Below are 18,685 nucleotides of genomic sequence, written 5' to 3'. Positions count from 1 at the left end.
CCTCTCTTTCCCCGCGCCTTTCACCCTCGGAGTTTCCCTTTTCTCCCGGCCCGACCGAGGGAACTCGCTCGGTGGGCCGGTGCGTCGATGCCGCTGCCCGGATCGCGCCGAACGCATGCGGACCTGCTGCGCTGCTTCTTTTCCTTATATCCATTCTTTAGCATCACCATGTCGGGTGCGATCATACCAGCACTAATGCACCGGATCCCATCAGAACTCCGAAGTTAAGCGTGCTTGGGCGAGAGTAGTACTAGGATGGGTGACCTCCTGGGAAGTCCTCGTGTTGCACCCTTTTTTTTTTTTTTTTCCTCTCTTTCCCCGCGCCTTTCACCCTCGGAGTTTCCCTTTTCTCCCGGCCCGACCGAGGGAACTCGCTCGGTGGGCCGGTGCGTCGATGCCGCTGCCCGGATCGCGCCGAACGCCTGCGGACCTGCTGCGCTGCTTCTTTTCCTTATATCCATTCTTTAGCATCACCATGTCGGGTGTGATCATACCAGCACTAATGCACCGGATCCCATCAGAACTCCGAAGTTAAGCGTGCTTAGGCGAGAGTAGTACTAGGATGGGTGACCTCCTGGGAAGTCCTCGTGTTGCACCCCTTTTTTTTTTTTTTTTCCTCTCTTTCCCCGCGCCTTTCACCCTCGGAGTTTCCCTTTTCTCCCGGCCCGACCGAGGGAACTCGCTCGGTGGGCCGGTGCGTCGATGCCGCTGCCCGGATCGCGCCGAACGCATGCGGACCTGCTGCGCTGCTTCTTTTCCTTATATCCATTCTTTAGCATCACCATGTCGGGTGCGATCATACCAGCACTAATGCACCGGATCCCATCAGAACTCCGAAGTTAAGCGTGCTTGGGCGAGAGTAGTACTAGGATGGGTGACCTCCTGGGAAGTCCTCGTGTTGCACCCATTTTTTTTTTTTCCTCTCTTTCCCCGCGCCTTTCACCCTCGGAGTTTCCCTTTTCTCCCGGCCCGACCGAGGGAACTCGCTCGGTGGGCCGGTGCGTCGATGCCGCTGCCCGGATCGCGCCGAACGCCTGCGGACCTGCTGCGCTGCTTCTTTTCCTTATATCCATTCTTTAGCATCACCATGTCGGGTGCGATCATACCAGCACTAATGCACCGGATCCCATCAGAACTCCGAAGTTAAGCGTGCTTGGGCGAGAGTAGTACTAGGATGGGTGACCTCCTGGGAAGTCCTCGTGTTGCACCCTTTTTTTTTTTTTTTTTCCTCTCTTTCCCCGCGCCTTTCACCCTCGGAGTTTCCCTTTTCTCCCAGCCCGACCGAGGGAACTCGCTCGGTGGGCCGGTGCGTCGATGCCGCTGCCCGGATCGCGCCGAACGCATGCGGACCTGCTGCGCTGCTTCTTTTCCTTATATCCATTCTTTAGCATCACCATGTGGGGTGCGATCATACCAGCACTAATGCACCGGATCCCATCAGAACTTCGAAGTTAAGCGTGCTTGGGCGAGAGTAGTACTAGGATGGGTGACCTCCTGGGAAGTCCTCGTGTTGCACCCCTTTTTTTTTTTTTTTTCCTCTCTTTCCCCGCGCCTTTCACCCTCGGAGTTTCCCTTTTCTCCCGGCCCGACCGAGGGAACTCGCTCGGTGGGCCGGTGCGTCGATGCCGCTGCCCGGATCGCGCCGAACGCATGCGGACCTGCTGCGCTGCTTCTTTTCCTTATATCCATTCTTTAGCATCACCATGTCGGGTGCGATCATACCAGCACTAATGCACCGGATCCCATCAGAACTCCGAAGTTAAGCGTGCTTGGGCGAGAGTAGTACTAGGATGGGTGACCTCCTGGGAAGTCCTCGTGTTGCACCCATTTTTTTTTTCCTCTCTTTCCCCGCGCCTTTCACCCTCGGAGTTTCCCTTTTCTCCCGGCCCGACCGAGGGAACTCGCTCGGTGGGCCGGTGCGTCGATGCCCCTGCCCGGATCGCGCCGAACGCCTGCGGACCTGCTGCGCTGCTTCTTTTCCTTATATCCATTCTTTAGCATCACCATGTCGGGTGCGATCATACCAGCACTAATGCACCGGATCCCATCAGAACTCCGAAGTTAAGCGTGCTTGGGCGAGAGTAGTACTAGGATGGGTGACCTCCTGGGAAGTCCTCGTGTTGCACCCTTTTTTTTTTTTTTTTTCCTCTCTTTCCCCGCGCCTTTTACCCTCGGAGTTTCCCTTTTCTCCCAGCCCGACCGAGGGAACTCGCTCGGTGGGCCGGTGCGTCGATGCCGCTGCCCGGATCGCGCCGAACGCATGCGGACCTGCTGCGCTGCTTCTTTTCCTTATATCCATTCTTTAGCATCACCATGTGGGGTGCGATCATACCAGCACTAATGCACCGGATCCCATCAGAACTTCGAAGTTAAGCGTGCTTGGGCGAGAGTAGTACTAGGATGGGTGACCTCCTGGGAAGTCCTCGTGTTGCACCCCTTTTTTTTTTTTTTTTCCTCTCTTTCCCCGCGCCTTTCACCCTCGGAGTTTCCCTTTTCTCCCGGCCCGACCGAGGGAACTCGCTCGGTGGGCCGGTGGGTCGATGCCGCTGCCCGGATCGCGCCGAACGCATGCGGACCTGCTCCGCTGCTTCTTTTCCTTATATCCATTCTTTAGCATCACCATGTGGGGTGCGATCATACCAGCACTAATGCACCGGATCCCATCAGAACTCCGAAGTTAAGCGTGCTTGGGCGAGAGTAGTACAAGGATGGGTGACCTCCTGGGAAGTCCTCGTGTTGCACCCTTTTTTTTTTTTTTTTCCTCTCTTTGCCCGCGCCTTTCACCCTCGGAGTTTCCCTTTTCTCCCGGCCCGACCGAGGGAACTCGCTCGGTGGGCCGGTGCGTCGATGCCGCTGCCCGGATCGCGCCGAACGCCTGCGGACCTGCTGCGCTGCTTCTTTTCCTTATATCCATTCTTTAGCATCACCATGTCGGGTGCGATCATACCAGCACTAATTCACCGGATCCCATCAGAACTCCGAAGTTAAGCGTGCTTGGGCGAGAGTAGTACTAGGATGGGTGACCTCCTTGGAAGTCCTCGTGTTGCACCCTTTTTTTTTTTTTTTTCCTCTCTTTCCCCGCGCCTTTCACCCTCGGAGTTTCCCTTTTCTCCCGGCCCGACCGAGGGAACTCGCTCGGTGGGCCGGTGCGTCGATGCCGCTGCCCGGATCGCGCCGAACGCCTGCGGACCTGCTGCGCTGCTTCTTTTCCTTATATCCATTCTTTAGCATCACCATGTCGGGTGCGATCATACCAGCACTAATGCACCGGATCCCATCAGAACTCCGAAGTTAAGCGTGCTTGGGCGAGAGTAGTACTAGGATGGGTGACCTCCTGGGAAGTCCTCGTGTTGCACCCCTTTTTTTTTTTTTTTTTCCTCTCTTTCCCCGCGCCTTTCACCCTCGGAGTTTCCCTTTTCTCCCGGCCCGACCGAGGGAACTCGCTCGGTGGGCCGGTGCGTCGATGCCGCTGCCCGGATCGCGCCGAACGCATGCGGACCTGCTGCGCTGCTTCTTTTCCTTATATCCATTCTTTAGCATCACCATGTCGGGTGCGATCATACCAGCACTAATGCACCGGATCCCATCAGAACTCCGAAGTTAAGCGTGCTTGGGCGAGAGTAGTACTAGGATGGGTGACCTCCTGGGAAGTCCTCGTGTTGCACCCTTTTTTTTTTTTTTTTTCCTCTCTTTCCCCGCGCCTTTCACCCTCGGAGTTTCCCTTTTATCCCGGCCCGACCGAGGGAACTCGCTCGGTGGGACGGTGCGTCGATGCCGCTGCCCGTATCGCGCCGAACGCATGCGGACCTGCTGCGCTGCTTCTTTTCCTTATATCCATTCTTTAGCATCACCATGTCGGGTGCGATCATACCAGCACTAATGCACCGGATCCCATCAGAACTCCGAAGTTAAGCGTGCTTGGGCGAGAGTAGTACTAGGATGGGTGACCTCCTGGGAAGTCCTCGTGTTGCACCCTTTTTTTTTTTTTTTCCTCTCTTTCCCCGCGCCTTTCACCCTCGGAGTTTCCCTTTTCTCCCGGCCCGACCGAGGGAACTCGCTCGGTGGGCCGGTGCGTCGATGCCGCTGCCCGGATCGCGCCGAAGGCATGCGGACCTGCTGCGCTGCTTCTTTTCCTTATATCCATTCTTTAGCATCACCATGTCGGGTGCGATCATACCAGCACTAATGCACCGGATCCCATCAGAACTCCGAAGTTAAGCGTGCTTGGGCGAGAGTAGTACTAGGATGGGTGACCTCCTGGGAAGTCCTCGTGTTGCACCCTTTTTTTTTTTTTTCCTCTCTTTCCCCGCGCCTTTCACCCTCGGAGTTTCCCTTTTCTCCCGGCCCGACCGAGGGAACTCGCTCGGTGGGCCGGTGCGTCGATGCCGCTGCCCGGATCGCGCCGAAGGCATGCGGACCTGCTGCGCTGCTTCTTTTCCTTATATCCATTCTTTAGCATCACCATGTCGGGTGCGATCATACCAGCACTAATGCACCGGATCCCATCAGAACTCCGAAGTTAAGCGTGCTTGGGCGAGAGTAGTACTAGGATGGGTGACCTCCTGGGAAGTCCTCGTGTTGCACCCCTTTTTTTTTTTTTTCCTCTCTTTCCCCGCGCCTTTCACCCTCGGAGTTTCCCTTTTCTCCCGGCCCGACCGAGGGAACTCGCTCGGTGGGCCGGTGCGTCGATGCCGCTGCCCGGATCGCGCCGAACGCCTGCGGACCTGCTGCGCTGCTTCTTTTCCTTATATCCATTCTTTAGCATCACCATGTCGGGTGCGATCGTACCAGCACTAATGCACCGGATCCCATCAGAACTCCGAAGTTAAGCGTGCTTGGGCGAGAGTAGTACTAGGATGGGTGACCTCCTGGGAAGTCCTCGTGTTGCACCCCTTTTTTTTTTTTTTTTTCCTCTCTTTCCCCGCGCCTTTCACCCTCGGAGTTTCCCTTTTCTCCCGGCCCGACCGAGGGAACTCGCTCGGTGGGCCGGTGCGTCGATGCCGCTGCCCGGATCGCGCCGAACGCATGCGGACCTGCTGCGCTGCTTCTTTTCCTTATATCCATTCTTTAGCATCACCATGTCGGGTGCGATCATACCAGCACTAATGCACCGGATCCCATCAGAACTCCGAAGTTAAGCGTGCTTGGGCGAGAGTAGTACTAGGATGGGTGACCTCCTGGGAAGTCCTCGTGTTGCACCCTTTTTTTTTTTTTTTTTTCCTCTCTTTCCCCGCGCCTTTCACCCTCGGAGTTTCCCTTTTATCCCGGCCCGACCGAGGGAACTCGCTCGGTGGGACGGTGCGTCGATGCCGCTGCCCGTATCGCGCCGAACGCATGCGGACCTGCTGCGCTGCTTCTTTTCCTTATATCCATTCTTTAGCATCACCATGTCGGGTGCGATCATACCAGCACTAATGCACCGGATCCCATCAGAACTCCGAAGTTAAGCGTGCTTGGGCGAGAGTAGTACTAGGATGGGTGACCTCCTGGGAAGTCCTCGTGTTGCACCCTTTTTTTTTTTTTTTCCTCTCTTTCCCCGCGCCTTTCACCCTCGGAGTTTCCCTTTTCTCCCGGCCCGACCGAGGGAACTCGCTCGGTGGGCCGGTGCGTCGATGCCGCTGCCCGGATCGCGCCGAAGGCATGCGGACCTGCTGCGCTGCTTCTTTTCCTTATATCCATTCTTTAGCATCACCATGTCGGGTGCGATCATACCAGCACTAATGCACCGGATCCCATCAGAACTCCGAAGTTAAGCGTGCTTGGGCGAGAGTAGTACTAGGATGGGTGACCTCCTGGGAAGTCCTCGTGTTGCACCCTTTTTTTTTTTTTTTCCTCTCTTTCCCCGCGCCTTTCACCCTCGGAGTTTCCCTTTTCTCCCGGCCCGACCGAGGGAACTCGCTCGGTGGGCCGGTGCGTCGATGCCGCTGCCCGGATCGCGCCGAAGGCATGCGGACCTGCTGCGCTGCTTCTTTTCCTTATATCCATTCTTTAGCATCACCATGTCGGGTGCGATCATACCAGCACTAATGCACCGGATCCCATCAGAACTCCGAAGTTAAGCGTGCTTGGGCGAGAGTAGTACTAGGATGGGTGACCTCCTGGGAAGTCCTCGTGTTGCACCCCTTTTTTTTTTTTTTTTCCTCTCTTTCCCCGCGCCTTTCACCCTCGGAGTTTCCCTTTTCTCCCGGCCCGATCGAGGGAACTCGCTCGGTGGGCCGGTGCGTCGATGCCGCTGCCCGGATCGCGCCGAACGCCTGCGGACCTGCTGCGCTGCTTCTTTTCCTTATATCCATTCTTTAGCATCACCATGTCGGGTGCGATCATACCAGCACTAATGCACCGGATCCCATCAGAACTCCGAAGTTAAGCGTGCTTGGGCGAGAGTAGTACTAGGATGGGTGACCTCCTGGGAAGTCCTCGTGTTGCACCCCTTTTTTTTTTTTTTTTTCCTCTCTTTCCCCGCGCCTTTCACCCTCGGAGTTTCCCTTTTCTCCCGGCCCGACCGAGGGAACTCGCTCGGTGGGCCGGTGCGTCGATGCCGCTGCCCGGATCGCGCCGAACGCATGCGGACCTGCTGCGCTGCTTCTTTTCCTTATATCCATTCTTTAGCATCACCATGTCGGGTGCGATCATACCAGCACTAATGCACCGGATCCAATCAGAACTCCGAAGTTAAGCGTGCTTGGGCGAGAGTAGTACTAGGATGGGTGACCTCCTGGGAAGTCCTCGTGTTGCACCCCTTTTTTTTTTTTTTTCCTCTCTTTCCCCGCGCCTTTCACCCTCGGAGTTTCCCTTTTCTCCCGGCCCGACCGAGGGAACTCGCTCGGTGGGCCGGTGCGTCGATGCCGCTGCCCGGATCGCGCCGAACGCCTGCGGACCTGCTGCGCTGCGTCTTTTCCTTATATCCATTCTTTAGCATCACCATGTCGGGTGCGATCATACCAGCACTAATCCACCGGATCCCATCAGAACTCCGAAGTTAAGCGTGCTTGGGCGAGAGTAGTACTAGGATGGGTGACCTCCTGGGAAGTCCTCGTGTTGCACCCCTTTTTTTTTTTTTTTTCCTCTCTTTCCCCGCGCCTTTCACCCTCGGAGTTTCCCTTTTCTCCCGGCCCGACCGAGGGAACTCGCTCGGTGGGCCGGTGCGTCGATGCCGCTGCCCGGATCGCGCCGAACGCATGCGGACCTGCTGCGCTGCTTCTTTTCCTTATATCCATTCTTTAGCATCACCATGTCGGGTGCGATCATACCAGCACTAATGCACCGGATCCCATCAGAACTCCGAAGTTAAGCGTGCTTGGGCGAGAGTAGTACTAGGATGGGTGACCTCCTGGGAAGTCCTCGTGTTGCACCCCTTTTTTTTTTTTTTTCCTCTCTTTCCCCGCGCCTTTCACCCTCGGAGTTTCCCTTTTCTCCCGGCCCGACCGAGGGAACTCGCTCGGTGGGCCGGTGCGTCGATGCCGCTGCCCGGATCGCGCCGAACGCCTGCGGACCTGCTGCGCTGCTTCTTTTCCTTATATCCATTCTTTAGCATCACCATGTCGGGTGCGATCATACCAGCACTAATGCACCGGATCCCATCAGAACACCGAAGTTAAGCGTGCTTGGGCGAGAGTAGTACTAGGATGGGTGACCTCCTGGGAAGTCCTCGTGTTGCACCCCTTTTTTTTTTTTTTTTTCCTCTCTTTCCCCGCGCCTTTCACCCTCGGAGTTTCCCTTTTCTCCCGGCCCGACCGAGGGAACTCGCTCGGTGGGCCGGTGCGTCGATGCCGCTGCCCGGATCGCGCCGAACGCATGCGGACCTGCTGCGCTGCTTCTTTTCCCTATATCCATTCTTTAGCATCACCATGTCGGGTGCGATCATACCAGCACTAATGCACCGGATCCCATCAGAACTCCGAAGTTAAGCGTGCTTGGGCGAGAGTAGTACTAGGATGGGTGACCTCCTGGGAAGTCCTCGTGTTGCACCCCTTTTTTTTTTTTTTTCCTCTCTTTCCCCGCGCCTTTCACCCTCGGAGTTTCCCTTTTCTCCCGGCCCGACCGAGGGAACTCGCTCGGTGGGCCGGTGCGTCGATGCCGCTGCCCGGATCGCGCCGAACGCCTGCGGACCTGCTGCGCTGCTTCTTTTCCTTATATCCATTCTTTAGCATCACCATGTCGGGTGCGATCATACCAGCACTAATGCACCGGATCCCATCAGAACTCCGAAGTTAAGCGTGCTTGGGCGAGAGTAGTACTAGGATGGGTGACCTCCTGGGAAGTCCTCGTGTTGCACCCCTTTTTTTTTTTTTTTTTCCTCTCTTTCCCCGCGCCTTTCACCCTCGGAGTTTCCCTTTTCTCCCGGCCCGACCGAGGGAACTCGCTCGGTGGGCCGGTGCGTCGATGCCGCTGCCCGGATCGCGCCGAACGCCTGCGGACCTGCTGCGCTGCTTCTTTTCCTTATATCCATTCTTTAGCATCACCATGTCGGGTGCGATCATACCAGCACTTATGCACCGGATCCCATCAGAACTCCGAAGTTAAGCGTGCTTGGGCGAGAGTAGTACTAGGATGGGTGACTTCCTGGGAAGTCCTCGTGTTGCACCCCTTTTTTTTTTTTTTTTTCCTCTCTTTCCCCGCGCCTTTCACCCTCGGAGTTTCCCTTTTCTCCCGGCCCGACCGAGGGAACTCGCTCGGTGGGCCGGTGCGTCGATGCCGCTGCCCGGATCGCGCCGAACGCCTGCGGACCTGCTGCGCTGCTTCTTTTCCTTATATCCATTCTTTAGCATCACCATGTCGGGTGCGATCATACCAGCACTAATGCACCGGATCCCATCAGAACTCCGAAGTTAAACGTGCTTGGGCGAGAGTAGTACTAGGATGGGTGACCTCCTGGGAAGTCCTCGTGTTGCACCCTTTTTTTTTTTTTTTTTTCCTCTCTTTCCCCGCGCCTTTCACCCTCGGAGTTTCCCTTTTATCCCGGCCCGACCGAGGGAACTCGCTCGGTGGGACGGTGCGTCGATGCCGCTGCCCGGATCGCGCCGAACGCATGCGGACCTGCTGCGCTGCTTCTTTTCCTTATATCCATTCTTTAGCATCACCATGTCGGGTGCGATTATACCAGCACTAATGCACCGGATCCCATCAGAACTCCGAAGTTAAGCGTGCTTGGGCGAGAGTAGTACTAGGATGGGTGACCTCCTGGGAAGTCCTCGTGTTGCACCCTTTTTTTTTTTTTTTCCTCTCTTTCCCCGCGCCTTTCACCCTCGGAGTTTCCCTTTTCTCCCGGCCCGACCGAGGGAACTCGCTCGGTGGGCCGGTGCGTCGATGCCGCTGCCCGGATCGCGCCGAAGGCATGCGGACCTGCTGCGCTGCTTCTTTTCCTTATATCCATTCTTTAGCATCACCATGTCGGGTGCGATCATACCAGCACTAATGCACCGGATCCCATCAGAACTCCGAAGTTAAGCGTGCTTGGGCGAGAGTAGTACTAGGATGGGTGACCTCCTGGGAAGTCCTCGTGTTGCACCCTTTTTTTTTTTTTTTCCTCTCTTTCCCCGCGCCTTTCACCCTCGGAGTTTCCCTTTTCTCCCGGCCCGACCGAGGGAACTCGCTCGGTGGGCCGGTGCGTCGATGCCGCTGCCCGGATCGCGCCGAAGGCATGCGGACCTGCTGCGCTGCTTCTTTTCCTTATATCCATTCTTTAGCATCACCATGTTGGGTGCGATCATACCAGCACTAATGCACCGGATCCCATCAGAACTCCGAAGTTAAGCGTGCTTGGGCGAGAGTAGTACTAGGATGGGTGACCTCCTGGGAAGTCCTCGTGTTGCACCCCTTTTTTTTTTTTTTTCCTCTCTTTCCCCGCGCCTTTCACCCTCGGAGTTTCCCTTTTCTCCCGGCCCGACCGAGGGAACTCGCTCGGTGGGCCGGTGCGTCGATGCCGCTGCCCGGATCGCGCCGAACGCCTGCGGACCTGCTGCGCTGCTTCTTTTCCTTATATCCATTCTTTAGCATCACCATGTCGGGTGCGATCATACCAGCACTAATGCACCGGATCCCATCAGAACTCCGAAGTTAAGCGTGCTTGGGCGAGAGTAGTACTAGGATGGGTGACCTCCTGGGAAGTCCTCGTGTTGCACCCCTTTTTTTTTTTTTTTTTCCTCTCTTTCCCCGCGCCTTTCACCCTCGGAGTTTCCCTTTTCTCCCGGCCCGACCGAGGGAACTCGCTTGGTGGGCCGGTGCGTCGATGCCGCTGCCCGGATCGCGCCGAACGCATGCGGACCTGCTGCGCTGCTTCTTTTCCTTATATCCATTCTTTAGCATCACCATGTCGGGTGCGATCATACCAGCACTAATCCACCGGATCCCATCAGAACTCCGAAGTTAAGCGTGCTTGGGCGAGAGTAGTACTAGGATGGGTGACCTCCTGGGAAGTCCTCGTGTTGCACCCCTTTTTTTTTTTTTTTTCCTCTCTTTCCCCGCGCCTTTCACCCTCGGAGTTTCCCTTTTCTCCCGGCCCGACCGAGGGAACTCGCTCGGTGGGCCGGTGCGTCGATGCCGCTGCCCGGATCGCGCCGAACGCATGCGGACCTGCTGCGCTGCTTCTTTTCCTTATATCCATTCTTTAGCATCACCATGTCGGGTGCGATCATACCAGCACTAATGCACCGGATCCCATCAGAACTCCGAAGTTAAGCGTGCTTGGGCGAGAGTAGTACTAGGATGGGTGACCTCCTGGGAAGTCCTCGTGTTGCACCCCTTTTTTTTTTTTTTTTTCCTCTCTTTCCCCGCGCCTTTCACCCTCGGAGTTTCCCTTTTCTCCCGGCCCGACCGAGGGAACTCGCTCGGTGGGCCGGTGCGTCGATGCCGCTGCCCGGATCGCGCCGAACGCCTGCGGACCTGCTGCGCTGCTTCTTTTCCTTATATCCATTCTTTAGCATCACCATGTCGGGTGCGATCATACCAGCACTTATGCACCGGATCCCATCAGAACTCCGAAGTTAAGCGTGCTTGGGCGAGAGTAGTACTAGGATGGGTGACTTCCTGGGAAGTCCTCGTGTTGCACCCCTTTTTTTTTTTTTTTTCCTCTCTTTCCCCGCGCCTTTCACCCTCGGAGTTTCCCTTTTCTCCCGGCCCGACCGAGGGAACTCGCTCGGTGGGCCGGTGCGTCGATGCCGCTGCCCGGATCGCGCCGAACGCCTGCGGACCTGCTGCGCTGCTTCTTTTCCTTATATCCATTCTTTAGCATCACCATGTCGGGTGCGATCATACCAGCACTAATGCACCGGATCCCATCAGAACTCCGAAGTTAAACGTGCTTGGGCGAGAGTAGTACTAGGATGGGTGACCTCCTGGGAAGTCCTCGTGTTGCACCCCTTTTTTTTTTTTTTTTCCTCTCTTTCCCCGCGCCTTTCACCCTCGGAGTTTCCCTTTTCTCCCGGCCCGACCGAGGGAACTCGCTCGGTGGGCCGGTGCGTCGATGCCGCTGCCCGGATCGCGCCGAACGCATGCGGACCTGCTGCGCTGCTTCTTTTCCTTATATCCATTCTTTAGCATCACCATGTCGGGTGCGATCATACCAGCACTAATGCACCGGATCCCATCAGAACTCCGAAGTTAAGCGTGCTTGGGCGAGAGTAGTACTAGGATGGGTGACCTCCTGGGAAGTCCTCGTGTTGCACCCCTTTTTTTTTTTTTTTTTCCTCTCTTTCCCCGCGCCTTTCACCCTCGGAGTTTCCCTTTTCTCCCGGCCCGACCGAGGGAACTCGCTCGGTGGGCCGGTGCGTCGATGCCGCTGCCCGGATCGCGCCGAACGCCTGCGGACCTGCTGCGCTGCTTCTTTTCCTTATATCCATTCTTTAGCATCACCATGTCGGGTGCGATCATACCAGCACTAATGCACCGGATCCCATCAGAACTCCGAAGTTAAACGTGCTTGGGCGAGAGTAGTACTAGGATGGGTGACCTCCTGGGAAGTCCTCGTGTTGCACCCCTTTTTTTTTTTTTTTCCTCTCTTTCCCCGCGCCTTTCACCCTCGGAGTTTCCCTTTTCTCCCGGCCCGACCGAGGGAACTCGCTCGGTGGGCCGGTGCGTCGATGCCGCTGCCCGGATCGCGCCGAACGCCTGCGGACCTGCTGCGCTGCTTCTTTTCCTTATATCCATTCTTTAGCATCACCATGTCGGGTGCGATCATACCAGCACTAATGCACCGGATCCCATCAGAACTCCGAAGTTAAGCGTGCTTGGGCGAGAGTAGTACTAGGATGGGTGACCTCCTGGGAAGTCCTCGTGTTGCACCCCTTTTTTTTTTTTTTTTTCCTCTCTTTCCCCGCGCCTTTCACCCTCGGAGTTTCCCTTTTCTCCCGGCCCGACCGAGGGAACTCGCTCGGTGGGCCGGTGCGTCGATGCCGCTGCCCGGATCGCGCCGAACGCATGCGGACCTGCTGCGCTGCTTCTTTTCCTTATATCCATTCTTTAGCATCACCATGTCGGGTGCGATCATACCAGCACTAATGCACCGGATCCCATCAGAACTCCGAAATTAAGCGTGCTTGGGCGAGAGTAGTACTAGGATGGGTGACCTCCTGGGAAGTCCTCGTGTTGCACCCCTTTTTTTTTTTTTTTCCTCTCTTTCCCCGCGCCTTTCACCCTCGGAGTTTCCCTTTTCTCCCGGCCCGACCGAGGGCACTCGCTCGGTGGGCCGGTGCGTCGATGCCGCTGCCCGGATCGCGCCGAACGCATGCGGACCTGCTGCGCTGCTTCTTTTCCTTATATCCATTCTTTAGCATCACCATGTCGGGTGCGATCATACCAGCACTAATGCACCGGATCCCATCAGAACTCCGAAGTTAAGCGTGCTTGGGCGAGAGTAGTACTAGGATGGGTGACCTCTTGGGAAGTCCTCGTGTTGCACCCCTTTTTTTTTTTTTTTCCTCTCTTTCCCCGCGCCTTTTACCCTCGGAGTTTCCCTTTTCTCCCGGCCCGACCGAGGGAACTCGCTCGGTGGGCCGGTGCGTCGATGCCGCTGCCCGGATCGCGCCGAACGCCTGCGGACCTGCTGCGCTGCTTCTTTTCCTTATATCCATTCTTTAGCATCACCATGTCGGGTGCGATCATACCAGCACTTATGCACCGGATCCCATCAGAACTCCGAAGTTAAGCGTGCTTGGGCGAGAGTAGTACTAGGATGGGTGACTTCCTGGGAAGTCCTCGTGTTGCACCCCTTTTTTTTTTTTTTTTTCCTCTCTTTCCCCGCGCCTTTCACCCTCGGAGTTTCCCTTTTCTCCCGGCCCGACCGAGGGAACTCGCTCGGTGGGCCGGTGCGTCGATGCCGCTGCCCGGATCGCGCCGAACGCCTGCGGACCTGCTGCGCTGCTTCTTTTCCTTATATCCATTCTTTAGCATCACCATGTCGGGTGCGATCATACCAGCACTAATGCACCGGATCCCATCAGAACTCCGAAGTTAAACGTGCTTGGGCGAGAGTAGTTCTAGGATGGGTGACCTCCTGGGAAGTCCTCGTGTTGCACCCCTTTTTTTTTTTTTTTTTCCTCTCTTTCCCCGCGCCTTTCACCCTCGGAGTTTCCCTTTTCTCCCGGCCCGACCGAGGGAACTCGCTCGGTGGGCCGGTGCGTCGATGCCGCTGCCCGGATCGCGCCGAACGCATGCGGACCTGCTGCGCTGCTTCTTTTCCTTATATCCATTCTTTAGCATCACCATGTCGGGTGCGATCATACCAGCACTAATGCACCGGATCCCATCAGAACTCCGAAGTTAAGCGTGCTTGGGCGAGAGTAGTACTAGGATGGGTGACCTCCTGGGAAGTCCTCGTGTTGCACCCCTTTTTTTTTTTTTTTCCTCTCTTTCCCCGCGCCTTTTACCCTCGGAGTTTCCCTTTTCTCCCGGCCCGACCGAGGGAACTCGCTCGGTGGGCCGGTGCGTCGATGCCGCTGCCCGGATCGCGCCGAACGCCTGCGGACCTGCTGCGCTGCTTCTTTTCCTTATATCCATTCTTTAGCATCACCATGTGCGGTGCGATCATACCAGCACTAATGCACTGGATCCCATCAGAACTCCGAAGTTAAGCGTGCTTGGGCGAGAGTAGTACTAGGATGGGTGACCTCCTGGGAAGTCCTCGTGTTGCACCCCTTTTTTTTTTTTTTTTCCTCTCTTTCCCCGCGCCTTTCACCCTCGGAGTTTCCCTTTTATCCCGGCCCGACCGAGGGAACTCGCTCGGTGGGACGGTGCGTCGATGCCGCTGCCCGGATCGCGCCGAACGCATGCGGACCTGCTGCGCTGCTTCTTTTCCTTATATCCATTCTTTAGCATCACCATGTCGGGTGCGATCATACCAGCACTAATGCACCGGATCCCATCAGAACTCCGAAGTTAAGCGTGCTTGGGCGAGAGTAGTACTAGGATGGGTGACCTCCTGGGAAGTCCTCGTGTTGCACCCTTTTTTTTTTTTTTTTTCCTCTCTTTCCCCGCGCCTTTCACCCTCGGAGTTTCCCTTTTCTCCCAGCCCGACCGAGGGAACTCGCTCGGTGGGCCGGTGCGTCGATGCCGCTGCCCGGATCGCGCCGAACGCATGCGGACCTGCTGCGCTGCTTCTTTTCCTTATATCCATTCTTTAGCATCACCATGTCGGGTGCGATCATACCAGCACTAATGCACCGGATCCCATCAGAACTCCGAAGTCCTCGTGTTGCACCCCTTTTTTTTTTTTTTTTCCTCTCTTTCCCCGCGCCTTTCACCCTCGGAGTTTCCCTTTTATCCCGGCCCGACCGAGGGAACTCGCTCGGTGGGACGGTGCGTCGATGCCGCTGCCCGGATCGCGCCGAACGCATGCGGACCTGCTGCGCTGCTTCTTTTCCTTATATCCATTCTTTAGCATCACCATGTCAGGTGCGATCATACCAGCACTAATGCACCGGATCCCATCAGAACTCCGAAGTTAAGCGTGCTTGGGCGAGAGTAGTACTAGGATGGGTGACCTCCTGGGAAGTCCTCGTGTTGCACCCTTTTTTTTTTTTTTTTCCTCTCTTTCCCCGCGCCTTTCACCCTCGGAGTTTCCCTTTTCTCCCAGCCCGACCGAGGGAACTCGCTCGGTGGGCCGGTGCGTCGATGCCGCTGCCCGGATCGCGCCGAACGCATGCGGACCTGCTGCGCTGCTTCTTTTCCTTATATCCATTCTTTAGCATCACCATGTCGGGTGCGATCATACCAGCACTAATGCACCGGATCCCATCAGAACTCCGAAGTTAAGCGTGCTTGGGCGAGAGTAGTACTAGGATGGGTGACCTCCTGGGAAGTCCTCGTGTTGCACCCCTTTTTTTTTTTTTTTTCCTCTCTTTCCCCGCGCCTTTCACCCTCGGAGTTTCCCTTTTCTCCCGGCCCGACCGAGGGAACTCGCTCGGTGGGCCGGTGCGTCGATGCCGCTGCCCGGATCGCGCCGAACGCATGCGGACCTGCTGCGCTGCTTCTTTTCCTTATATCCATTCTTTAGCATCACCATGTCGGGTGCGATCATACCAGCACTAATGCACCGGATCCCATCAGAACTCCGAAGTTAAGCGTGCTTGGGCGAGAGTAGTACTAGGATGGGTGACCTCTTGGGAAGTCCTCGTGTTGCACCCCTTTTTTTTTTTTTTTTTCCTCTCTTTCCCCGCGCCTTTCACCCTCGGAGTTTCCCTTTTCTCCCAGCCCGACCGAGGGAACTCGCTCGGTGGGCCGGTGCGTCGATGCCGCTGCCCGGATCGCGCCGAACGCATGCGGACCTGCTGCGCTGCTTCTTTTCCTTATATCCATTCTTTAGCATCACCATGTCGGGTGCGATCATACCAGCACTAATGCACCGGATCCCATCAGAACTCCGAAGTCCTCGTGTTGCACCCCTTTTTTTTTTTTTTTTCCTCTCTTTCCCCGCGCCTTTCACCCTCGGAGTTTCCCTTTTATCCCGGCCCGACCGAGGGAACTCGCTCGGTGGGACGGTGCGTCGATGCCGCTGCCCGGATCGCGCCGAACGCATGCGGACCTGCTGCGCTGCTTCTTTTCCTTATATCCATTCTTTAGCATCACCATGTCAGGTGCGATCATACCAGCACTAATGCACCGGATCCCATCAGAACTCCGAAGTTAAGCGTGCTTGGGCGAGAGTAGTACTAGGATGGGTGACCTCCTGGGAAGTCCTCGTGTTGCACCCTTTTTTTTTTTTTTTTCCTCTCTTTCCCCGCGCCTTTCACCCTCGGAGTTTCCCTTTTCTCCCAGCCCGACCGAGGGAACTCGCTCGGTGGGCCGGTGCGTCGATGCCGCTGCCCGGATCGCGCCGAACGCATGCGGACCTGCTGCGCTGCTTCTTTTCCTTATATCCATTCTTTAGCATCACCATGTCGGGTGCGATCATACCAGCACTAATGCACCGGATCCCATCAGAACTCCGAAGTTAAGCGTGCTTGGGCGAGAGTAGTACTAGGATGGGTGACCTCCTGGGAAGTCCTCGTGTTGCACCCCTTTTTTTTTTTTTTTTCCTCTCTTTCCCCGCGCCTTTCACCCTCGGAGTTTCCCTTTTCTCCCGGCCCGACCGAGGGAACTCGCTCGGTGGGCCGGTGCGTCGATGCCGCTGCCCGGATCGCGCCGAACGCATGCGGACCTGCTGCGCTGCTTCTTTTCCTTATATCCATTCTTTAGCATCACCATGTCGGGTGCGATCATACCAGCACTAATGCACCGGATCCCATCAGAACTCCGAAGTTAAGCGTGCTTGGGCGAGAGTAGTACTAGGATGGGTGACCTCTTGGGAAGTCCTCGTGTTGCACCCCTTTTTTTTTTTTTTTTTCCTCTCTTTCCCCGCGCCTTTCACCCTCGGAGTTTCCCTTTTCTCCCGGCCCGACCGAGGGAACTCGCTCGGTGGGCCGGTGCGTCGATGCCGCTGCCCGGATCGCGCCGAACGCATGCGGACCTGCTGCGCTGCTTCTTTTCCTTATATCCATTCTTTAGCATCACCATGTCGGGTGCGATCATACCAGCACTAATGCACCGGATCCCATCAGAACTCCGAAGTTAAGCGTGCTTGGGCGAGAGTAGTACTAGGATGGGTGACCTCCTGGGAAGTCCTCGTGTTGCACCCTTTTTTTTTTTTTTTTCCTCTCTTTCCCCGCGCCTTTCACCCTCGGAGTTTCCCTTTTCTCCCGGCCCGACCGAGGGAACTCGCTCGGTGGGCCGGTGCGTCGATGCCGCTGCCCGGATCGCGCCGAACGCATGCGGACCTGCTGCGCTGCTTCTTTTCCTTATATCCATTCTTTAGCATCACCATGTCGGGTGCGATCATACCAGCACTAATGCACCGGATCCCATCAGAACTCCGAAGTTAAGCGTGCTTGGGCGAGAGTAGTACTAGGATGGGTGACCTCTTGGGAAGTCCTCGTGTTGCACCCCTTTTTTTTTTTTTTTTTCCTCTCTTTCCCCGCGCCTTTCACCCTCGGAGTTTCCCTTTTCTCCCGGCCCGACCGAGGGAACTCGCTCGGTGGGCCGGTGCGTCGATGCCGCTGCCCGGATCGCGCCGAACGCATGCGGACCTGCTGCGCTGCTTCTTTTCCTTATATCCATTCTTTAGCATCACCATGTCGGGTGCGATCATACCAGCACTAATGCACCGGATCCCATCAGAACTCCGAAGTTAAGCGTGCTTGGGCGAGAGTAGTACTAGGATGGGTGACCTCCTGGGAAGTCCTCGTGTTGCACCCTTTTTTTTTTTTTTTCCTCTCTTTCCCCGCGCCTTTCACCCTCGGAGTTTCCCTTTTCTTCCGGCCCGACCGAGGGAACTCGCTCGGTGGGCCGGTGCATCGATGCCGCTGCCCGGATCGCGCCGAACGCATGCGGACCTGCTGCGCTGCTTCTTTTCCTTATATCCATTCTTTAGCATCACCATGTCGGGTGCGATCATACCAGCACTAATGCACCGGATCCCATCAGAACTCCGAAGTTAAGCGTGCTTGGGCGAGAGTAGTACTAGGATGGGTGACCTCCTGGGAAGTCCTCGTGTTGCACCCCTTTTTTTTTTTTTTTTCCTCTCTTTCCCCGCGCCTTTCACCCTCGGAGTTTCCCTTTTCTCCCGGCCCGACCGAGGGAACTCGCTCGGTGGGCCGGTGCGTCGATGCCGCTGCCCGGATCGCGCCGAACGCATGCGGACCTGCTGCGCTGCTTCTTTTCCTTATATCCATTCTTTAGCATCACCATGTCGGGTGCGATCATACCAGCACTAATGCACCGGATCCCATCAGAACTCCGAAGTTAAGCGTGCTTGGGCGAGAGTAGTACTAGGATGGGTGACCTCCTGGGAAGTCCTCGTGTTGCACCCCTTTTTTTTTTTTTTTTCCTCTCTTTCCCCGCGCCTTTCACCCTCGGAGTTTCCCTTTTCTCCCGGCCCGACCGAGGGAACTCGCTCGGTGGGCCGGTGCGTCGATGCCGCTGCCCGGATCGCGCCGAACGCCTGCGGACCTGCTGCGCTGCTTCTTTTCCTTATATCCATTCTTTAGCATCACCATGTCGGGTGCGATCATACCAGCACTAATGCACCGGATCCCATCAGAACTCCGAAGTTAAACGTGCTTGGGCGAGAGTAGTACTAGGATGGGTGACCTCCTGGGAAGTCCTCGTGTTGCACCCCTTTTTTTTTTTTTTTTCCTCTCTTTCCCCGCGCCTTTCA

At 56.3% G+C, this 18,685-nt stretch overlaps 59 non-coding genes across 59 annotated transcripts; all 59 read left to right on the top strand.

Annotated features, from left to right (window-relative positions):
* Window positions 1-173: 173 nt before the first annotated feature.
* LOC132801185 (5S ribosomal RNA) lies at window positions 174-292 on the top strand. Its single transcript, XR_009636300.1, has one exon. It is a non-coding gene; the product is annotated as a 5S ribosomal RNA (ribosomal RNA).
* Window positions 293-480: 188 nt separating this feature from the next.
* Window positions 481-599, top strand: LOC132801911 (5S ribosomal RNA). Its single transcript, XR_009637032.1, has one exon. It is a non-coding gene; the product is annotated as a 5S ribosomal RNA (ribosomal RNA).
* A 189-nt stretch (window positions 600-788) lies between these two features.
* LOC132801279 (5S ribosomal RNA) lies at window positions 789-907 on the top strand. Its single transcript, XR_009636395.1, has one exon. It is a non-coding gene; the product is annotated as a 5S ribosomal RNA (ribosomal RNA).
* Window positions 908-1,092: 185 nt separating this feature from the next.
* LOC132801182 (5S ribosomal RNA) lies at window positions 1,093-1,211 on the top strand. The gene has a single exon (XR_009636298.1). It is a non-coding gene; the product is annotated as a 5S ribosomal RNA (ribosomal RNA).
* Window positions 1,212-1,400: 189 nt separating this feature from the next.
* LOC132801602 (5S ribosomal RNA) lies at window positions 1,401-1,519 on the top strand. The gene has a single exon (XR_009636722.1). It is a non-coding gene; the product is annotated as a 5S ribosomal RNA (ribosomal RNA).
* A 189-nt stretch (window positions 1,520-1,708) lies between these two features.
* On the top strand, window positions 1,709-1,827 carry LOC132801278 (5S ribosomal RNA). The gene has a single exon (XR_009636394.1). It is a non-coding gene; the product is annotated as a 5S ribosomal RNA (ribosomal RNA).
* Window positions 1,828-2,010: 183 nt separating this feature from the next.
* LOC132801181 (5S ribosomal RNA) lies at window positions 2,011-2,129 on the top strand. The gene has a single exon (XR_009636297.1). It is a non-coding gene; the product is annotated as a 5S ribosomal RNA (ribosomal RNA).
* A 189-nt stretch (window positions 2,130-2,318) lies between these two features.
* LOC132801601 (5S ribosomal RNA) lies at window positions 2,319-2,437 on the top strand. Its single transcript, XR_009636721.1, has one exon. It is a non-coding gene; the product is annotated as a 5S ribosomal RNA (ribosomal RNA).
* Window positions 2,438-2,626: 189 nt separating this feature from the next.
* LOC132801748 (5S ribosomal RNA) lies at window positions 2,627-2,745 on the top strand. Its single transcript, XR_009636867.1, has one exon. It is a non-coding gene; the product is annotated as a 5S ribosomal RNA (ribosomal RNA).
* A 188-nt stretch (window positions 2,746-2,933) lies between these two features.
* Window positions 2,934-3,052, top strand: LOC132801895 (5S ribosomal RNA). The gene has a single exon (XR_009637016.1). It is a non-coding gene; the product is annotated as a 5S ribosomal RNA (ribosomal RNA).
* Window positions 3,053-3,240: 188 nt separating this feature from the next.
* On the top strand, window positions 3,241-3,359 carry LOC132800848 (5S ribosomal RNA). Its single transcript, XR_009635964.1, has one exon. It is a non-coding gene; the product is annotated as a 5S ribosomal RNA (ribosomal RNA).
* A 190-nt stretch (window positions 3,360-3,549) lies between these two features.
* Window positions 3,550-3,668, top strand: LOC132801180 (5S ribosomal RNA). Its single transcript, XR_009636296.1, has one exon. It is a non-coding gene; the product is annotated as a 5S ribosomal RNA (ribosomal RNA).
* Window positions 3,669-3,857: 189 nt separating this feature from the next.
* LOC132801179 (5S ribosomal RNA) lies at window positions 3,858-3,976 on the top strand. The gene has a single exon (XR_009636295.1). It is a non-coding gene; the product is annotated as a 5S ribosomal RNA (ribosomal RNA).
* Window positions 3,977-4,163: 187 nt separating this feature from the next.
* Window positions 4,164-4,282, top strand: LOC132801178 (5S ribosomal RNA). The gene has a single exon (XR_009636294.1). It is a non-coding gene; the product is annotated as a 5S ribosomal RNA (ribosomal RNA).
* A 186-nt stretch (window positions 4,283-4,468) lies between these two features.
* On the top strand, window positions 4,469-4,587 carry LOC132800847 (5S ribosomal RNA). The gene has a single exon (XR_009635963.1). It is a non-coding gene; the product is annotated as a 5S ribosomal RNA (ribosomal RNA).
* Window positions 4,588-4,774: 187 nt separating this feature from the next.
* Window positions 4,775-4,893, top strand: LOC132801532 (5S ribosomal RNA). Its single transcript, XR_009636648.1, has one exon. It is a non-coding gene; the product is annotated as a 5S ribosomal RNA (ribosomal RNA).
* A 190-nt stretch (window positions 4,894-5,083) lies between these two features.
* Window positions 5,084-5,202, top strand: LOC132801177 (5S ribosomal RNA). The gene has a single exon (XR_009636293.1). It is a non-coding gene; the product is annotated as a 5S ribosomal RNA (ribosomal RNA).
* A 190-nt stretch (window positions 5,203-5,392) lies between these two features.
* On the top strand, window positions 5,393-5,511 carry LOC132801176 (5S ribosomal RNA). Its single transcript, XR_009636292.1, has one exon. It is a non-coding gene; the product is annotated as a 5S ribosomal RNA (ribosomal RNA).
* Window positions 5,512-5,698: 187 nt separating this feature from the next.
* On the top strand, window positions 5,699-5,817 carry LOC132801175 (5S ribosomal RNA). The gene has a single exon (XR_009636291.1). It is a non-coding gene; the product is annotated as a 5S ribosomal RNA (ribosomal RNA).
* Window positions 5,818-6,004: 187 nt separating this feature from the next.
* LOC132800846 (5S ribosomal RNA) lies at window positions 6,005-6,123 on the top strand. Its single transcript, XR_009635962.1, has one exon. It is a non-coding gene; the product is annotated as a 5S ribosomal RNA (ribosomal RNA).
* Window positions 6,124-6,312: 189 nt separating this feature from the next.
* Window positions 6,313-6,431, top strand: LOC132800845 (5S ribosomal RNA). Its single transcript, XR_009635961.1, has one exon. It is a non-coding gene; the product is annotated as a 5S ribosomal RNA (ribosomal RNA).
* Window positions 6,432-6,621: 190 nt separating this feature from the next.
* Window positions 6,622-6,740, top strand: LOC132801810 (5S ribosomal RNA). Its single transcript, XR_009636931.1, has one exon. It is a non-coding gene; the product is annotated as a 5S ribosomal RNA (ribosomal RNA).
* A 188-nt stretch (window positions 6,741-6,928) lies between these two features.
* On the top strand, window positions 6,929-7,047 carry LOC132801418 (5S ribosomal RNA). The gene has a single exon (XR_009636534.1). It is a non-coding gene; the product is annotated as a 5S ribosomal RNA (ribosomal RNA).
* Window positions 7,048-7,236: 189 nt separating this feature from the next.
* LOC132800844 (5S ribosomal RNA) lies at window positions 7,237-7,355 on the top strand. The gene has a single exon (XR_009635960.1). It is a non-coding gene; the product is annotated as a 5S ribosomal RNA (ribosomal RNA).
* Window positions 7,356-7,543: 188 nt separating this feature from the next.
* LOC132801855 (5S ribosomal RNA) lies at window positions 7,544-7,662 on the top strand. Its single transcript, XR_009636976.1, has one exon. It is a non-coding gene; the product is annotated as a 5S ribosomal RNA (ribosomal RNA).
* Window positions 7,663-7,852: 190 nt separating this feature from the next.
* On the top strand, window positions 7,853-7,971 carry LOC132800843 (5S ribosomal RNA). Its single transcript, XR_009635959.1, has one exon. It is a non-coding gene; the product is annotated as a 5S ribosomal RNA (ribosomal RNA).
* Window positions 7,972-8,159: 188 nt separating this feature from the next.
* On the top strand, window positions 8,160-8,278 carry LOC132800842 (5S ribosomal RNA). The gene has a single exon (XR_009635958.1). It is a non-coding gene; the product is annotated as a 5S ribosomal RNA (ribosomal RNA).
* A 190-nt stretch (window positions 8,279-8,468) lies between these two features.
* On the top strand, window positions 8,469-8,587 carry LOC132801719 (5S ribosomal RNA). Its single transcript, XR_009636839.1, has one exon. It is a non-coding gene; the product is annotated as a 5S ribosomal RNA (ribosomal RNA).
* Window positions 8,588-8,777: 190 nt separating this feature from the next.
* LOC132801421 (5S ribosomal RNA) lies at window positions 8,778-8,896 on the top strand. The gene has a single exon (XR_009636537.1). It is a non-coding gene; the product is annotated as a 5S ribosomal RNA (ribosomal RNA).
* A 190-nt stretch (window positions 8,897-9,086) lies between these two features.
* Window positions 9,087-9,205, top strand: LOC132801444 (5S ribosomal RNA). Its single transcript, XR_009636560.1, has one exon. It is a non-coding gene; the product is annotated as a 5S ribosomal RNA (ribosomal RNA).
* Window positions 9,206-9,392: 187 nt separating this feature from the next.
* Window positions 9,393-9,511, top strand: LOC132801174 (5S ribosomal RNA). The gene has a single exon (XR_009636290.1). It is a non-coding gene; the product is annotated as a 5S ribosomal RNA (ribosomal RNA).
* A 187-nt stretch (window positions 9,512-9,698) lies between these two features.
* On the top strand, window positions 9,699-9,817 carry LOC132800841 (5S ribosomal RNA). The gene has a single exon (XR_009635957.1). It is a non-coding gene; the product is annotated as a 5S ribosomal RNA (ribosomal RNA).
* A 188-nt stretch (window positions 9,818-10,005) lies between these two features.
* Window positions 10,006-10,124, top strand: LOC132800840 (5S ribosomal RNA). The gene has a single exon (XR_009635956.1). It is a non-coding gene; the product is annotated as a 5S ribosomal RNA (ribosomal RNA).
* A 190-nt stretch (window positions 10,125-10,314) lies between these two features.
* On the top strand, window positions 10,315-10,433 carry LOC132801416 (5S ribosomal RNA). Its single transcript, XR_009636532.1, has one exon. It is a non-coding gene; the product is annotated as a 5S ribosomal RNA (ribosomal RNA).
* A 189-nt stretch (window positions 10,434-10,622) lies between these two features.
* Window positions 10,623-10,741, top strand: LOC132800839 (5S ribosomal RNA). The gene has a single exon (XR_009635955.1). It is a non-coding gene; the product is annotated as a 5S ribosomal RNA (ribosomal RNA).
* A 190-nt stretch (window positions 10,742-10,931) lies between these two features.
* LOC132801717 (5S ribosomal RNA) lies at window positions 10,932-11,050 on the top strand. The gene has a single exon (XR_009636837.1). It is a non-coding gene; the product is annotated as a 5S ribosomal RNA (ribosomal RNA).
* Window positions 11,051-11,239: 189 nt separating this feature from the next.
* LOC132801361 (5S ribosomal RNA) lies at window positions 11,240-11,358 on the top strand. Its single transcript, XR_009636477.1, has one exon. It is a non-coding gene; the product is annotated as a 5S ribosomal RNA (ribosomal RNA).
* A 189-nt stretch (window positions 11,359-11,547) lies between these two features.
* LOC132800837 (5S ribosomal RNA) lies at window positions 11,548-11,666 on the top strand. Its single transcript, XR_009635953.1, has one exon. It is a non-coding gene; the product is annotated as a 5S ribosomal RNA (ribosomal RNA).
* Window positions 11,667-11,856: 190 nt separating this feature from the next.
* Window positions 11,857-11,975, top strand: LOC132801360 (5S ribosomal RNA). Its single transcript, XR_009636476.1, has one exon. It is a non-coding gene; the product is annotated as a 5S ribosomal RNA (ribosomal RNA).
* A 188-nt stretch (window positions 11,976-12,163) lies between these two features.
* LOC132800836 (5S ribosomal RNA) lies at window positions 12,164-12,282 on the top strand. Its single transcript, XR_009635952.1, has one exon. It is a non-coding gene; the product is annotated as a 5S ribosomal RNA (ribosomal RNA).
* Window positions 12,283-12,472: 190 nt separating this feature from the next.
* LOC132801771 (5S ribosomal RNA) lies at window positions 12,473-12,591 on the top strand. The gene has a single exon (XR_009636891.1). It is a non-coding gene; the product is annotated as a 5S ribosomal RNA (ribosomal RNA).
* Window positions 12,592-12,779: 188 nt separating this feature from the next.
* Window positions 12,780-12,898, top strand: LOC132801255 (5S ribosomal RNA). Its single transcript, XR_009636371.1, has one exon. It is a non-coding gene; the product is annotated as a 5S ribosomal RNA (ribosomal RNA).
* Window positions 12,899-13,086: 188 nt separating this feature from the next.
* LOC132801716 (5S ribosomal RNA) lies at window positions 13,087-13,205 on the top strand. Its single transcript, XR_009636836.1, has one exon. It is a non-coding gene; the product is annotated as a 5S ribosomal RNA (ribosomal RNA).
* A 190-nt stretch (window positions 13,206-13,395) lies between these two features.
* Window positions 13,396-13,514, top strand: LOC132801925 (5S ribosomal RNA). Its single transcript, XR_009637046.1, has one exon. It is a non-coding gene; the product is annotated as a 5S ribosomal RNA (ribosomal RNA).
* Window positions 13,515-13,704: 190 nt separating this feature from the next.
* On the top strand, window positions 13,705-13,823 carry LOC132800835 (5S ribosomal RNA). Its single transcript, XR_009635951.1, has one exon. It is a non-coding gene; the product is annotated as a 5S ribosomal RNA (ribosomal RNA).
* Window positions 13,824-14,011: 188 nt separating this feature from the next.
* LOC132801924 (5S ribosomal RNA) lies at window positions 14,012-14,130 on the top strand. The gene has a single exon (XR_009637045.1). It is a non-coding gene; the product is annotated as a 5S ribosomal RNA (ribosomal RNA).
* Window positions 14,131-14,319: 189 nt separating this feature from the next.
* On the top strand, window positions 14,320-14,438 carry LOC132801173 (5S ribosomal RNA). The gene has a single exon (XR_009636289.1). It is a non-coding gene; the product is annotated as a 5S ribosomal RNA (ribosomal RNA).
* A 446-nt stretch (window positions 14,439-14,884) lies between these two features.
* On the top strand, window positions 14,885-15,003 carry LOC132801579 (5S ribosomal RNA). The gene has a single exon (XR_009636696.1). It is a non-coding gene; the product is annotated as a 5S ribosomal RNA (ribosomal RNA).
* Window positions 15,004-15,191: 188 nt separating this feature from the next.
* Window positions 15,192-15,310, top strand: LOC132800834 (5S ribosomal RNA). The gene has a single exon (XR_009635950.1). It is a non-coding gene; the product is annotated as a 5S ribosomal RNA (ribosomal RNA).
* Window positions 15,311-15,499: 189 nt separating this feature from the next.
* LOC132801254 (5S ribosomal RNA) lies at window positions 15,500-15,618 on the top strand. The gene has a single exon (XR_009636370.1). It is a non-coding gene; the product is annotated as a 5S ribosomal RNA (ribosomal RNA).
* Window positions 15,619-16,065: 447 nt separating this feature from the next.
* Window positions 16,066-16,184, top strand: LOC132801578 (5S ribosomal RNA). Its single transcript, XR_009636695.1, has one exon. It is a non-coding gene; the product is annotated as a 5S ribosomal RNA (ribosomal RNA).
* A 188-nt stretch (window positions 16,185-16,372) lies between these two features.
* Window positions 16,373-16,491, top strand: LOC132800833 (5S ribosomal RNA). Its single transcript, XR_009635949.1, has one exon. It is a non-coding gene; the product is annotated as a 5S ribosomal RNA (ribosomal RNA).
* Window positions 16,492-16,680: 189 nt separating this feature from the next.
* On the top strand, window positions 16,681-16,799 carry LOC132801253 (5S ribosomal RNA). The gene has a single exon (XR_009636369.1). It is a non-coding gene; the product is annotated as a 5S ribosomal RNA (ribosomal RNA).
* A 190-nt stretch (window positions 16,800-16,989) lies between these two features.
* LOC132801171 (5S ribosomal RNA) lies at window positions 16,990-17,108 on the top strand. The gene has a single exon (XR_009636287.1). It is a non-coding gene; the product is annotated as a 5S ribosomal RNA (ribosomal RNA).
* Window positions 17,109-17,296: 188 nt separating this feature from the next.
* On the top strand, window positions 17,297-17,415 carry LOC132801252 (5S ribosomal RNA). Its single transcript, XR_009636368.1, has one exon. It is a non-coding gene; the product is annotated as a 5S ribosomal RNA (ribosomal RNA).
* Window positions 17,416-17,605: 190 nt separating this feature from the next.
* On the top strand, window positions 17,606-17,724 carry LOC132801170 (5S ribosomal RNA). Its single transcript, XR_009636286.1, has one exon. It is a non-coding gene; the product is annotated as a 5S ribosomal RNA (ribosomal RNA).
* A 187-nt stretch (window positions 17,725-17,911) lies between these two features.
* On the top strand, window positions 17,912-18,030 carry LOC132803044 (5S ribosomal RNA). Its single transcript, XR_009638150.1, has one exon. It is a non-coding gene; the product is annotated as a 5S ribosomal RNA (ribosomal RNA).
* Window positions 18,031-18,219: 189 nt separating this feature from the next.
* Window positions 18,220-18,338, top strand: LOC132803043 (5S ribosomal RNA). Its single transcript, XR_009638149.1, has one exon. It is a non-coding gene; the product is annotated as a 5S ribosomal RNA (ribosomal RNA).
* Window positions 18,339-18,527: 189 nt separating this feature from the next.
* On the top strand, window positions 18,528-18,646 carry LOC132801359 (5S ribosomal RNA). The gene has a single exon (XR_009636475.1). It is a non-coding gene; the product is annotated as a 5S ribosomal RNA (ribosomal RNA).
* The last annotated feature ends 39 nt before the right edge of the window (window positions 18,647-18,685 follow it).

Source organism: Ziziphus jujuba, chromosome 2, assembly GCF_031755915.1.
Source record: "Ziziphus jujuba cultivar Dongzao chromosome 2, ASM3175591v1".
In the NCBI taxonomy this organism is placed as follows: Eukaryota; Viridiplantae; Streptophyta; class Magnoliopsida; order Rosales; family Rhamnaceae; genus Ziziphus; species Ziziphus jujuba.
This window is presented reverse-complemented; position numbering and strand designations above follow the sequence as displayed.